This window comes from Canis aureus, chromosome 27 (genome assembly GCF_053574225.1).
Source record: "Canis aureus isolate CA01 chromosome 27, VMU_Caureus_v.1.0, whole genome shotgun sequence".
Taxonomy (NCBI): Eukaryota; Metazoa; Chordata; class Mammalia; order Carnivora; family Canidae; genus Canis; species Canis aureus.
Window position 1 is genome coordinate 40,594,998 of NC_135637.1, and position 13,556 is coordinate 40,608,553.

The 13,556-nt window shown below is 41.2% G+C and overlaps 2 long non-coding RNA genes across 6 annotated transcripts in view; one reads left to right on the plus strand and one right to left on the minus strand.

The window, feature by feature from the left end:
• Positions 1–13,556, plus strand: part of LOC144299344 (uncharacterized) — a 65,106-nt gene that overhangs the window by 22,459 nt on the left and 29,091 nt on the right. For 3 of the 5 annotated variants that reach the window (XR_013366061.1, XR_013366058.1, XR_013366059.1), the window contains 2 exons: positions 5,453–5,578; positions 8,135–8,350. This is a non-coding gene — a long non-coding RNA (uncharacterized LOC144299344). Of the gene's footprint in view, positions 1–5,452; positions 5,579–8,134; positions 8,351–13,556 lie in introns of those variants that run through there. The other 2 variants (XR_013366060.1, XR_013366062.1) reach the window with 1 other exon arrangement.
• Positions 11,278–13,556, minus strand: part of LOC144299343 (uncharacterized) — a 209,112-nt gene continuing 206,833 nt past the window's right edge. The window contains exon 4 of the long non-coding RNA XR_013366055.1: positions 11,278–11,325. This is a non-coding gene — a long non-coding RNA (uncharacterized LOC144299343). The remainder of the gene's footprint in view (positions 11,326–13,556) is intronic.

The window sequence follows — 13,556 nt, forward strand, 5'->3', positions numbered from 1 at the left end:
ACTCGTCTTTTTGGGACTCTCAGGACTGGGAACAAATTTTTACATTAAAAAGAATGTGAGGGGCAGCCCAGGTGGCTCAGCAGTTTAGTGCCGTCTTCAGCCCAGGGCGTGATCCTGGAGACCCGGGATTGAGTCCCACGTCAGGCTCCCTGCATGGAGCCTGCTTCTCCTTCTGCCTGTGTCTCTGCCCCCCTCCCCATCTCTCATGAATAAATAAAATCTTTAAAAAAAATGAAATTTTTCTATTATTGCAGAAGTTCTCCGAAACAAATTTAGGAAATCAAAGTAAATTTAAAAAAAATATGAGAATCAGTTATCTCTTATATTTCAGAATAAACTTTTTCTTTTTTCTATGCACTTGATAAATGCAATGCACTAAAAACCATTCTGCACGTCATTGTTAAACATTCCTCTGCACCATCTTATTAATGAGGGCATTTTATTACATTTGGTGAATATATTATAAATTACTGCATTTTGTCATTGGATATTTAATTCGTTTTTGATGTCACAAATTTTCATGAACACTCATACAGTAAACATCCTTACACAAAAATTTAGTATATATTCTTAAAGTTGTTATGAAGCTGGGAGTTCTGGATCAGATTATAAGCATAATTTTAAGTCTTTTTGACGCACATTGCTAAATCTACCCTCCATATGAACATATACACTTGTGTTTGTCCACTGAATTTTCACTAGAAGAATGTTCTTCTCACAAAAAGTATATACAGGAGTTGTACTTAACTGTTACTCTTGGAGCTCAACTCATGGAAGTTGGTAAAGGTGCATTTCATAACAGAACCAAGGTGGGTTTGCTCCTTGGTGAGACACAGGTACAGCAGGTGGGGTTGGCACACAAAGTAAAATTTATTTGCAATGAGTAAGGAGATCACTAGGAGTAACTTCCAAAGCCCTGACTCTCTGAGCAAGGGTGGATGGGTTTCTTTGTTTAGGGTTAGGATGAATATTCAATTAGGGAAGACTTGTTATGATGTGTAGAGGTGGGCATGAGGTTGGGCGTATGTGTTAAGGAAACATGCCTGCATATACATTACATGTTATGTAATGACATTTGTGCTCCTCCTCGGGCCAAGATTTTATATTAGAATGAGGTAATTGTAGTCATCAATTACTCTAGAGGTCATGCCACGGTCCATCTGCACAGGCATGAGTGGGGTTTTACTCAAACTGGTCTGGGTGGTCAGAGCCAGCTGCAGGTCTTGTCAGGGCAGTTGCTCGCTGTGAGGGGTGGTTTCTGGTTTCCATTTGTTTAAGAGAGAAGCTGGGGAGAAGAGCTCAGGGAAAAATGTGGGACAAAGGTCTGTGAGTACAAGCAGGTGGGGAGTCAAGGTGAGGTCTTGGGGTCCTGCTGGTGACAACTTCAGTGGTTCAGATCTTAACATGATAGCTAGTGAATAAATCATCATGCCTTAGGAATCTACATTGATGAAGACTCCAATAATGGCTCTTTAATCAACAGCTGCATGAAGCTATAAAAGGTTGATAAAGTTTAGAGGAGAAATGGTTATGTTTTGCATTGTCTTGTTTCTTTCAGTAAATAGTCAAGGTCACATTGTGACAGTAGCAGGGACGGAGAGCTCAAAATGGAATATATTTATAATTTGATGTTGGTGTGTTGGGGTAGGTAGGGCCATGGTATTTTGCAAACACAAGCTTCTTGCTATCAGCAGTTGGCAAACTCTACTCCATCATCACCCCAGAGTGGAGGCAGAGTGTGCTTTTTCTCCAAAATGACATGTTTAGTCATCATCTTAGACTGTGTGCCAACTCTGGTGCTCTTGGATTCCTAGGGCTAAAATGGCATATGGGGAGAAAATAGAATCTTACTCCCTCTTATTCTTAAGGCCCTTACACAGGGCTTACATTTCCAATTAACTTCCTACGTTCATTTCATGTTTTACTAGTAAGATTATACGCTCTTGTCATCCCCACAGTGGAATTATTCAAGCCTTGTTTATTGGATTCTTGTCCTACCACAAACCCTAGTGTCCGTACCTTCCCTAAAGACAGGGACTAATACAAGGATTCAGTGTTGTCCTTTTTCTAAGTCCTTGTGCAGTGCTTTTGTGCTGATTTTTTCTTTTTCTTTTTTTTAATATTTTATTTTTTTAAGGTAGGCTCCACACCCAAATGGGGCTCAAACTCAAGTCTCCAAGTTCAAGGGTCACAGGCTCTACCAACAGAGTCAGCCAGGCACCCCTGCACTGGTCTTTTTGAGCACACATTTAAAATGTATGAAAGAGAAGCCTCTTTGAATAGTAAAAAGAGTAAATGCACAGATGCTGAAACATTCATCTGGCTTCATGTCTTGGCCCTGCTACTGGCTGGTTGTGTGACTGGGGATGGCTTACTTAACCTTTTTGGCCCTCCTTTATTTGTAAGCTTAGGATACAAATAGTACCTACCTTGTGGGGTTATTAGGATTATATAAACTAACATCTGTGAAGTGCTTATAGTAGTGCCTGGTCCTTAGTATTATAAACCATTTGTTAAATAAAATACCGACATTTACTCTTAAGTCTTTCCTTTTACTGTGGCCAAGTTCAAAAAGGATGTTGTCTGTGTTCTCCTCTAGGATTTTGATGAATTCTTGTCTCATATTTAGATCTGTCATCCATTTTGAGTTTCTCTTTGTGTATGGAGTAAAAGAATGGTATAGTTTCATTCTTCAGCATGCGGCTGTCCAATTTTCCCAGCACCATTTATTGAAGAAACTGTCCTTTTTCCAGTGGATAGTCTTTCCTGCTTTGTCGAGTATTAGTTGACCATAGATTTGAGTGCCCATTTCAGGGTTCTCTATTCTGTTCCATTGATCTATGTGTTTTTGAACCAATACCACACTGTCTTGATGATCACAGCTTTGTAGTACAGCTTGAAATCCGGCATTGTGATTCCCTCAGCTCTGGTTTTCTTTTTCAATATTCTCCTGGCTATTCAGGTCTTTTCTGATTCTTACAAATCTTAAGATTATTTGTTCCAACTCTCTGAATAAAGTCCGTGGTATTTTGATACGAATTACATTGAATGTGTACATTGCCCAGGATAGTATAGATATTTTCACAATATTAATTCCTGGAAGATACACCCATGAAGGCAAGGGAAACAAAAGCAAAAATGAACTATTGGGACTTAATCAAGATAAAAAGTTTCTGCACAGCAAAAGAAACAGTCCACAAAACTAAAAGACAACCTACGGAATGGGAGAAGAGATTTGCAAATGATGTATCAGATAAAGGGCTACTATCCAAGATCTATAAAGAACTTATTAAACTCAACAGCAAAGAAACAAACAATCCAATCATGAAATGGGCAAAAGACATGAACAGAAATCTCACAGAGGAAGACACAGACATGGCCAACAAGCACATGAGAAAATGCTCCGCATCACTGGCCATCAGGGAAATACAAATCAAAACCACAATGAGATCCCACCTCACAATGAGTAAGGAGAATGTGAGAATGGGGAAAATTAACAAGGCAGGAATCTACAAATCTTAGGATGTGGAGAAAGGGGAACCCTCCTGCACTGTTGGTGGGAATGGGAACTGGGGCAGCCACTCTGGAAAACTGTGTGGAGGTTCCTCAAAGAGTTAAAAATAGACCTGCCCTACGACCCAGCAATTGCACTGCTGGAGATTTACCCCAAAGATACAGATGCAGTAAAATGCCGGGACACCTGCACCCCGATGTTTCTAGCAGGAATGTCCACAATAGCCAAACTGTGGGAGGAGCCTCGATGTCCTTCTACAGCTGACTAGATAAAGAAGATGTGGTCTATATATACAGTGGGATACTCCTCAGCCATCAGAAACGACAAATACCCACCATTTGCTTCAACATGGATGGAACCGGAGGGTATTAATGCTGAGTGAAGTAAATCAGTCGGAAAAGGTTTCATTCATTCGGGGAATATAAGAAATAGGGAAAGGGATTAAAGGGGAAAGGAGAGAAAATGAGTGGAAAATATCAAAAAGGGAGACAGAACATGAGAGACTCCTAACTCTGGGAAACGAACAAGGGGTAGTGGAAGGGGAGGTGGGTGGGAGGTTGGGGTGACTGAGTGACGGGCACTGAGGGGGGCACTTGATGGGATGAGCATTGGGTGTTATGCTATATGTTGGCAAATCGAACTCCAATAAAATATACAAACAAAAAAAGTCTTTCCTTTTACCTGTCAATATTTTCAGAGCATGTTTGTCTTTTTCCGCCCCTCCCTTTCACATTTTATTGCTTTTGTTTTTCTGTAATAGATTTCAAATGAGTTTTTTAAATCCATAATTTTCCCCTCTCATAAGGGATCAGACATTTAGGATTCTCTTGCCAGAATGGACCTTCACTGAGACTAAGTAATAAAATGTCCTAATAATTGCTAGCACTATTTAAGCACTTACTTATGAACCAGAAATGATACTGGGAACTGTACCTAAAGTCTCCTTTATAAGGCTCACAAAATCCTATAAAGTAAATACAGCTATAATGTTCATATTAAGTGAGAGATTTGAAGGATTAAGCCACTTTTCTGGGTCATACAAGTAGTTGCAGAGCCAGGCTAGGAGCTGGATTTGTTGGAAGCTTTTTGAAACCACCCTCCTCCTGCTTTTCACCCTATTTAATGCCCAGGTAGATAAAAAACTTGGTTTACCTCCATCAAGATGCCATTGCTATTGATAGTGACACTAATATTAGCAAAGTGACAGTAAAAATAACTGCTCTTCCCCAGGAGTCTGCTATTGTCAGGGGCCTGTTCTTGCTTATGCCTGTTGGGTTAGCTGCACCAGGAGGCCCTCAGACCCAGCTGGCTCGCACGTCCGCCGTGGCGGCTCACAAGAGCAAACCACACTCTAAGCCTGTACATGCCTTAAAGTCACAAAATCAAAACACTGAGGACCACCACTCACAAAAAGACAACGAGGCTTTAAACTCTGGCCAATCAAATAATTTCCTTACTCTGCTTCTGCACTTTCTCCTTATATGCCTTTGCCCTGCACATCTGACCACTCTTAGTTTTACTTAAATAAACTTAACGTTTTTGTATGGCAAAGTTTATTTTTTAACAGGTTCTGAAAAAACTGTCTAGGCCCGAGATGGGGCCACTCCCGCCCAGAGTGCCATGTCAGCAAACCAAAAACTTAGGTGGCTTTTGAGTTCCTGTAGATAGCCCACATTTACACAGTAAATCTGCACTGTATCCATTCAGTCCCCAAACACCAGGCCACCTCTGGGTCTTCTCACCCAAAAAAGGTTGAGTGTTTGGCCCCAGCCAATCAGATATTCTTTGTTTCCTGTCTTTATTCCTTATCTTATAAAAGCTTCTTGTCCTAGCCCCATTTTACTTCTCTGGACCCTTGAGAACAGAGACTGCCACTTCCTGGAGTGTTCAGTAGGGTTTGTTTGCATCAACTAAATTGTCTTCTTAATATTCTTTTAGCAGTTTTTGGTGATGAAGAACGTGTTCTGAAGCTGACTGCTAGCAGGCTACAGGACAAGGAGACACACAGGCAAGGCACCTGCTAAAACCAGGTTCAGCATTCCTCATCGTTACCAGAGGCCGTGGGTAAGTCCCTCTTGCATTTGAGCTCCGCTCCCTTGCATGCAGCTCTCTGATGCAAACTGACTTTATTTAAAATATACGTGTATATACATATGACAATATATATGTATAATAATAATGTAACAATAATAACATATTTTTTTTTTCAAAAATGAATCTGGGACCCCTTTCTGGGGTTTGTTAAAGTGCCCAGAAAGTTTCTGGAGACCACAGAAAGGTTCTTAGATTTATTTAAATCCCCAGAAAAGGGGTGCCTGGGTGACTCAGTTGGTTAAATGTCTGCCTTCAGCGCAGGTCATGAACCCAGGGTCCTGAGCTCCACCCCACGTTGGGCTCCCTGCTCAGTGGGGAGTCTGCTTCTCCCTCTCCCTCTGCTGCTCCCCCTGCTTGTGCTCTCTCTATGTCAAATAGATAAATAAAAGCTTCTTTAAAAAAATTCTCAGAAAATTCTGGGGTCAGGAAGAGACTCTAGGTAGTTATGTTGGATCCACAGCATTTGGCAGCCTTTAAAGGACTAAAAAAAACAGGAATTAGAATTCTGTAATAGGGGACTTGCTGAAATTAGAATTGGACTGTTTTGATCATCAAATCTAAATCTAAATCTTATTTTAAAAATCTAAATCTGAGCATGAATCAGACTATTACAAGCCATCAGAAATCTTGTCATGAAAGACCTGTAAGTCCAGACTCTTGTTAAGTTGGTGTTGGGAAATCCATTGGTTGTGGATCATTTTCTGCCAGGAACAGCAATTTTCTTTCTTGTCTCATTTTGTGCTCGGAGACCTTGGCTTGGTTTTCTGCCTGCCGGGGGCACCCAGGTTACCTGTTCTCACATATGCAGATGGTTCAGCTGTGAGGTTGGGGGCCCCAAATATGACTGGACAGAAATGTACATTGCACTCCATTTGTGACTGGATGTGCCTGCATAGAAATGTGGGTTGCACCCCCATTTATACCTAAGGTTCTGTTGACTGTTGCCAGCTTTAAGGGGATTATCTAGGTCTTCTTTCTTTGGTTGTCTTTGAGTGTGGCTCTGGATTTGGGGAGTATATTATCTTTTGAACCCTCTTTGGGGATGTCTCTTTGGTCCATAGGGTTATTCAATCCTGCAGGGAATGTTTACTATTTGCTCTGGCTAAAACCTGACAAGATATTTGAAAAGATTTTTAAGTAGCTCTAGAGCTAGAATTTGGACAAAATTTGAAGCTGATACAGAGCCTGATGGGAATTTTTTGGTACACTATGTACCCAGAAGGAAAGAGAAACATTCCAAAGACAAATAGCTTCAAATCTAGAACACAGGAATCTTTTGGTTTCCATCTAGCTGAAGATCTCCCTGATACAAAGAAGCAAATTGAAGATAATGTAGTTGGATAGGTGGGTCAGCTCCTGATATCATTCATGTCGTGACCAAATTCTTTGAGCAATTAAAAACAACTAAATGGGTAAAGAAGATGTGGTATTACATATACAACAGAATATTACTTGCCCATAACAGAGAATGAAATCTTGCCATTTGCAACAGCATGGATGGATCTAGAGGGTATTATGCTAAGTGAAGTAAGTCAGTCAGAGAAACACAAATGCTATATGATTTCACTTTTATGTGGAATTTAAGAAACAAAACAAATGAACAAAGAGAAAAAGAGTAAAAAAAATACAGATTCTTGAATACAGAGAATAAACTGGTGTCACTGCGGGGGAGGTGGGTGGGGGGAATGGGGTGAAATAGTAAAAGAGATTGAGAGTCTACTCATCATGATGAGCTGTGAGGAACTTCTAGAATTGTTGAATCGATCTATTGTGTACAACATAATGTAACACCAACACTGCATGTTATTTATACTTCAATACAGCAAGCACACAACTCTCCTATAAAGTAGGCCAGAATTTCTTACATAAATCTGTCCTCAAGCCATGCCATGTTACCTCACCTGCGAGTCCTCATTTCTATTTTGAATAAATAAATTTTTCTATCAAATGTACTTTATGTGTGTATGCTTGTATGTCTGGATTTGGAGGAACCCAGAGGGTAATGCTCTGGAATGAAGCAGTATATATCAATAGAATAGGAAGTCTTGCTGTCAAGAGTTACCTTATTGTGCGTTTTCCCCTTACGAATGTAAAAATCAAAAAGACAAACATCCAGCTGCAGGAGGCCTATCTTTGTTCTTACCGTGGGGGGTGGGGAGGCCAAAGACTACAGATCCAGATCTAGTTTATTGTTTTCTTCAAGCATTAATATTCATCCTTTACTGCCAGGAATGCTTGTGAAGCTCTGTCACTCTAATTTAAAAATGCTTTTGAGGAGGGCTCCATACTGTCTGCTCTGAAATGGGACCTTGCCATTCCTATTTGTAAACTGTCAGCATGAGGCAGGAACTAGCCATCAGGAAGATTTGCTTTCGCAGAAATATAAAGTGATTGGAAAACCCCAAACATCTATAAGTCTAACTTCTTTCATGCCTTATAGTTTTCTTTTTCTTGTGCCTTAAGAAGAGAGCAGAGCATCCACTGGGGGGGTTTCCATTCATTGTTTTGCTGACTTTTAATTCACAGATGATTTATGCCACGGCTGCATTTGCAGAACCAGCTCGTGTATATAGGTTACAAAAGAACAAAATAGCATTACAAGAAGTTTTTCTTTCTTCGCTCTCAAAACTTTCCGTGATTTTCAAAGTGAGTGCCTTCTGGATTTCTTCCACACTTCAATACACCAGAGAGCCAGGAGATGGAATCAATGTTATATTAAACAAGGATTGAATAAAGGATCTGTCTTAGGAATTATTTGGTGTCTCCATTTCATGTGTGGTCTCTGAGTGTTTACAAAGGAAGATAACTTTCCCAGTCATCTATGCTGCTCTCCCAGAAGCCCCCACTTGGAGGCACGGCACCCTCAGAGCGGGGAGAAGACACCCAGCAATGAGTTTTAGAGGTGAAAACAGGGCAGCTCAGTAATTATCGGGCACTGCTAACACTTGGATCCACCAAGGCTTATCTTGACTTGTGTCAGATTTCTATTAGGCCAGGTGTGCATTGTTTGTGGGAACCCACAGATTTCAGGGAGTGCAGCCTTTGCATGGACTCTGTGTCATCTGCTTTCACCCTCTTGTCAGTCTTCCCACAAGGACAGGGTGAAGCTAGGGAGCACGGAAAGATGAATATTTACCATTCTTTCCATAATGGAACCATGTACCGACAGCCCCTGGCAAACCACTGGCCCCTACTGGAATTTCAGCCTGCCCTGAGAATTGCTGTTTCCAGAATAACAGATGCACCACTGGCTGAGGTCTGCGAAGCCTTTACAATTTTCCCATCATCTTCCATGTCCTTTTCTGCCACAATATGGTACATATTCTTCTTGTAGATCAACTGTCCATTGGTCTACATTAGTTGGTTTCTCAGCATATTTACCAGCTTGAGTTCTTAAGGACCAGGAATTCTCTCTCTTGATCTAACATCTCAGCTAGCAAATGTGTAGGGCTTCAAGAAGTATTATTTCATAAATGAATGACTGAGCAAATGAATAGAAACAGTGCTTCATTTACTCTTTCAATATACCACTTGCTTGCAGAGATAGGCACTAAAAATCATTAAAAAAAAATAGAGCACAATTCGTTAAGAAGTAGAAGTACCCAAGTTGAGATAAAAAGAATAGATACTTGCCAAATTTTTAAAAAGGAAACAGAGAAATGTCTTAGTCAAGAAAAAGGGGGATTGATATATCATGAGTTTTGCAAAATTATTTTCATTTAATTCACTTTGTATATATTTTAATTTTTTTGAGATTTTATTTATTTGAAGGAGAGAGAACATGAGCAGGGGGCAGGAGCAGAGGGGGAGGGAGAAGCAGACTCCCCGCTGAGCAGGGAGCTGGATGCAGGACTCCATCCTAGGACCTTGGGATCATGACCTGAGCTGAAGGCGCTTAACCAACTGAGCCACTTGGGCACCCCTGTATATATTTTCTAATTGATTTTTGTAAATTATTGGTAGTAGAGTTGGGTATGGAAAGAAATTTGCAGTAAGTTGAAGCTCTTTAAATTTTTTTTTTTTTTTTACTTATTTATTTGAGAGAGGTGGGGGGTGAGAGGCAGAGAGAATCTGAAGCGACTCCGCACTGAGCACAGAGCCTGACTTGGGGCTCGATCCCACAACCAGGAGATCATGACTTGAGCCGAAACCAGGAGTCAGATGCATAACAGCCTGGGTCACCTAGGCACCCCTACTGCTCCATGTTTCAAGAAGCTTAATATTTAAGGTATGTGAGGACTATATAAATATATCCTGTAGAAATGCTTCGGTAAGTGTTGTGAGACTGATGATTTCTGAGAGAATCATAAAGTCACCCCAGGGGGCCCTAGAGTACACTGTGTCCCCTAGGAGCTTGGGCTCTGTAGGCAGGTTTCCTGCTAGCTGTGCGCTTTCTGGCCTAGTGTCCTTGGGAGAGTGCTGAATCTCACTATTCCTAGGTATCCTCATCTGTAACATGGGGGCTCAGTGACCAGACAGCTTGCATCAGGGGACTGGAGGGAGACTTCAGGGAATGGATGTACGTGGAGTGCTTAAGGTGATGTCTAGAGGATGGCGAGCAAGACTGGTGATGCTTTCTGAGCAGAGTAAATAGATGTTTGCCTGCTGTGACGGAAGGGAAAGGGCAAACCAAGAGGCATAGCATTTACAGGGCTCAGAAATTTAAATCACGGGATGTTTGAGGAGCTGGAGAATTCACAGGGCCTGGAGCACGTGGTCCAGGTCTCCAGCGTGAGGCTGTGGCCGTGGCAGGAAGGCAGCCCTAGGCTGCGAGCCCAAGGCCTTGACATTCTGCCCGTGAAGTAACTGCACAGACGGCATTTGCTGACTTGTCTGGTCATAAACACTCTGACTTGCTTGGTAACCTTTGTATTTTAAACTGTAGCACAGCTTAATCTTTTCCAGCTCTTAGGGTTCTTATCCAGTTTTATGTCCTTTCACTAGTTGTTTTTACTTCTTTTAAAACCACATTTGTGTTCTTTTATATGAGGAGTGTACAAAGGGTAAAGGGGAGGAGTTATTAGGGGGCCTCTGACCCCAGGGAGGCTCTGTGTATCCTTCTGTCCTGGTTAGCTCAGGAGCACAGACACCTTTAACCCTGCAGACCTGTGTGGTTCCTTTGGGGAAAAAAAAAAAAAATCATGTCTCTGAAAGAGACCAACAGTTCCTGTGTAGAAACAGGTGAGCCAACATTGCTTCTCAACGTAGCAGCCAGCCCATTGGTAGGACCTCAGGAACCTCTTTGGGACTGTCATAATCTTGTGTGTTTCTAAGGCCGGTCTACACGGAAAACAGCACCCTTGGCTCCCATGTAGTGAACACCAGATGGATACCCCTGCGTGTTTAATTTTAAAGCACTGATTTCTCACCTCCAGACAGCATGTTGTTTTCTCTGGTTTGGGGAAAGGAGGAGGACAGTGTGGGAAATTTTTCACAAAGCTGTCTTTTTTCTTAGTTTAAAGGATAATAACTAACTCTGAAATGATGATGTTTCATTTTTTTATTAAGTGAAAAATACTTTTCAATTTTTTGAATATTGTTAACTTTAAATATTTAATAAGAAATATTTGTTAGGGGATCCCTGGGTGGGTCAGTGGTTTAGCACCTGCCTTTGGCCCGGGGCGCAATCCTGGATTCCCAGGATCGAGTCCCACATTTGGCTCCTGGCATGGAGCCTGCTTCTCCCTCCTCCTGTGTCTCTGCCTCTCTCTCTCTCTCTCTATGTCTATAATAAATAAATAAATAAATAAATAAGTAAGTAAATAAATAAATAAATAAATAAATAAATCTTTTTAAAAAATGAAATATTTGTTAAAATATTCCTTTAATGAGCTTATGACAACAAAGAGATGATAATGTTTTTTTAAAGGTTGAATTTTTTTTAAAGATTTTATTTATTTATTTATGAGAGAGAGAATGAGAGAGAGAGAGAGGCAGAGACACAGGCAGCGGGAGAAGCAGGCTCCATGCAAGGAGCCTGACGTGGGACTCGATCCGGGGTCTCCAGGATCAGGCCCTGGGCTGAAGGCGGCGTTAAACCGCTGAGCCACCCGGGCTGCCCAAAAGATGATGATAATGTTAAGTGTTCTTATGTCCCAAGATAAGACTCTGACATCTTTATGATGTATTCCATCCTTTATATTTTTTACTACTTGGTAAGTTCTAGAAGTTCCCAGACTGGGGGGACTTTTAGAATTTATCTAGAGTATAACCAAAAATTAAGAGATTTTTTTTTTTTGGAGTTAAGACTAATTAAGCATGACAAAGGAACTACTAGAATTATTTTCCTGTGTGCTTGCTTCTAGAAGTAGTTTAATTAAACTTAGCCATTGACAGTACTATTCTTAGGGTCCACTGTACACATCTAATACATAAAGGAAAGAAACAATCTCTTTTTTCTTTTAAACATGATCTAAACCTCCCTGCTTTCACACTTTGCTTCAAGTATTCACTGAGTTAGAAATGCCATCCCCTGTCTATGCCTGTGGAAAGCAATGTGAACTGTAATGCTTAGCTCAAATGCCTTGTTTCTCATGAAAAATCCCTGGTTGTTTCTACTGCTTTCCTCTGAAATCTTGGGATGTTTGACATGAACCTTCCTTATATTTACTTATTTATTCTGGGAATAATTCTTCTGGGATTCTTCTGGGAAGCAGTAAGCAGTTGTATTGCTTTCCTAGGGTGGCCATAGAAAACTTCTAAAAACTGGGTGGATTAAGACACTAGAAGTGCATTGTCTCATGGGTCTTGAGGCAGGAAGTGTGATTACCGTTGTCAGTGGGGCACACTGTCTCTGAAGGAAGTAGGGAGGAGGAAACTGCTGCACACCTCTCTCCTAGCTTCTGGTAGCCTCAGTCATTGCTTGACACGTGGGGGCTTCTCCAATAGTCTGTCTTCCTGTGGCATTCTTCCTGAGTGTCATCACAGTCTTTACATGTCTCCCCTGTCCACGTTTCCTCATTTCATAATGAGGCAAGTCATGGTGGATGAGGGTCTGCCCTAATGACCTCATTTCAACTTGATTACCTCTGTAAAGACCCAGTTTCTAAATAAAGTCACATCCTGATGTGTTAGACATTAGGACTTCATGTGGCCTTCTGGGGGACACAGTTCAAACCATTAAGTAGTTCAGAATGAGTAGTGCATGAGGATTCTGGAGATGAGATGGGAGAGTGAAACTACTGGAGAGGAGGTGGGAGAGTGAAACTAGGACAGTCTGTAAGGGCCCTTTCTACCTAGTTAGGAGTTTGAACTTGATCTGATTTGAAAGGCTGGAAGGTCTGAGTGCTTTCTCCTGGCTACTTGGGGTAGGTAGAAGAAGGACCCAACCATTCAGGGGTTAGAACTACCTTTCCCCCTGACCATTTTAATGGTGGATTTCCCAAAAGAAAGTGTGGGCTGAATTTAGAAAGAGAGGCTGGATGCAAAAGAAAAGGAAAAATAATGAAATTTCTTAATACAAAAGGACTAAAATAGAGTTTCATCCTAATTCCAATAAAATTCAATCAAATTTCTAAGACTGTAAGTGATCATACAACCAGATATGTGTTATTTACTTGTGTTAACAGAGTATTCTCACACTTTAGCAGCTGTGACATAGTAAATATATATTTGGTCTCTGCCCTTGATTCCTGACACAGATCTCCTAAACCCTTGTAATATCCTGAGTAATGGGAGGAATAGAAGTGTCTTATACAAGCTTCTAACTTCCTTGAAATTTCCTAGCTATAGGAGCATCTTTTGTTCTAACAAGACCACTCATGGTAGGCTCCTGGATGGGGACTGGTCACTGGAAAGACCAAAGCCATGGTTAGAAACCTGGCACTTTCAGCTCCACACCCCCTCCACCAGGGAGGGGAGAGGGGCTGGAGATTGAGTTACTTGTGGATCATGCCTACTTGATGAACCTTCATAAACTGGTGAATATAAGTAGTTCCCTGAGTTCTGT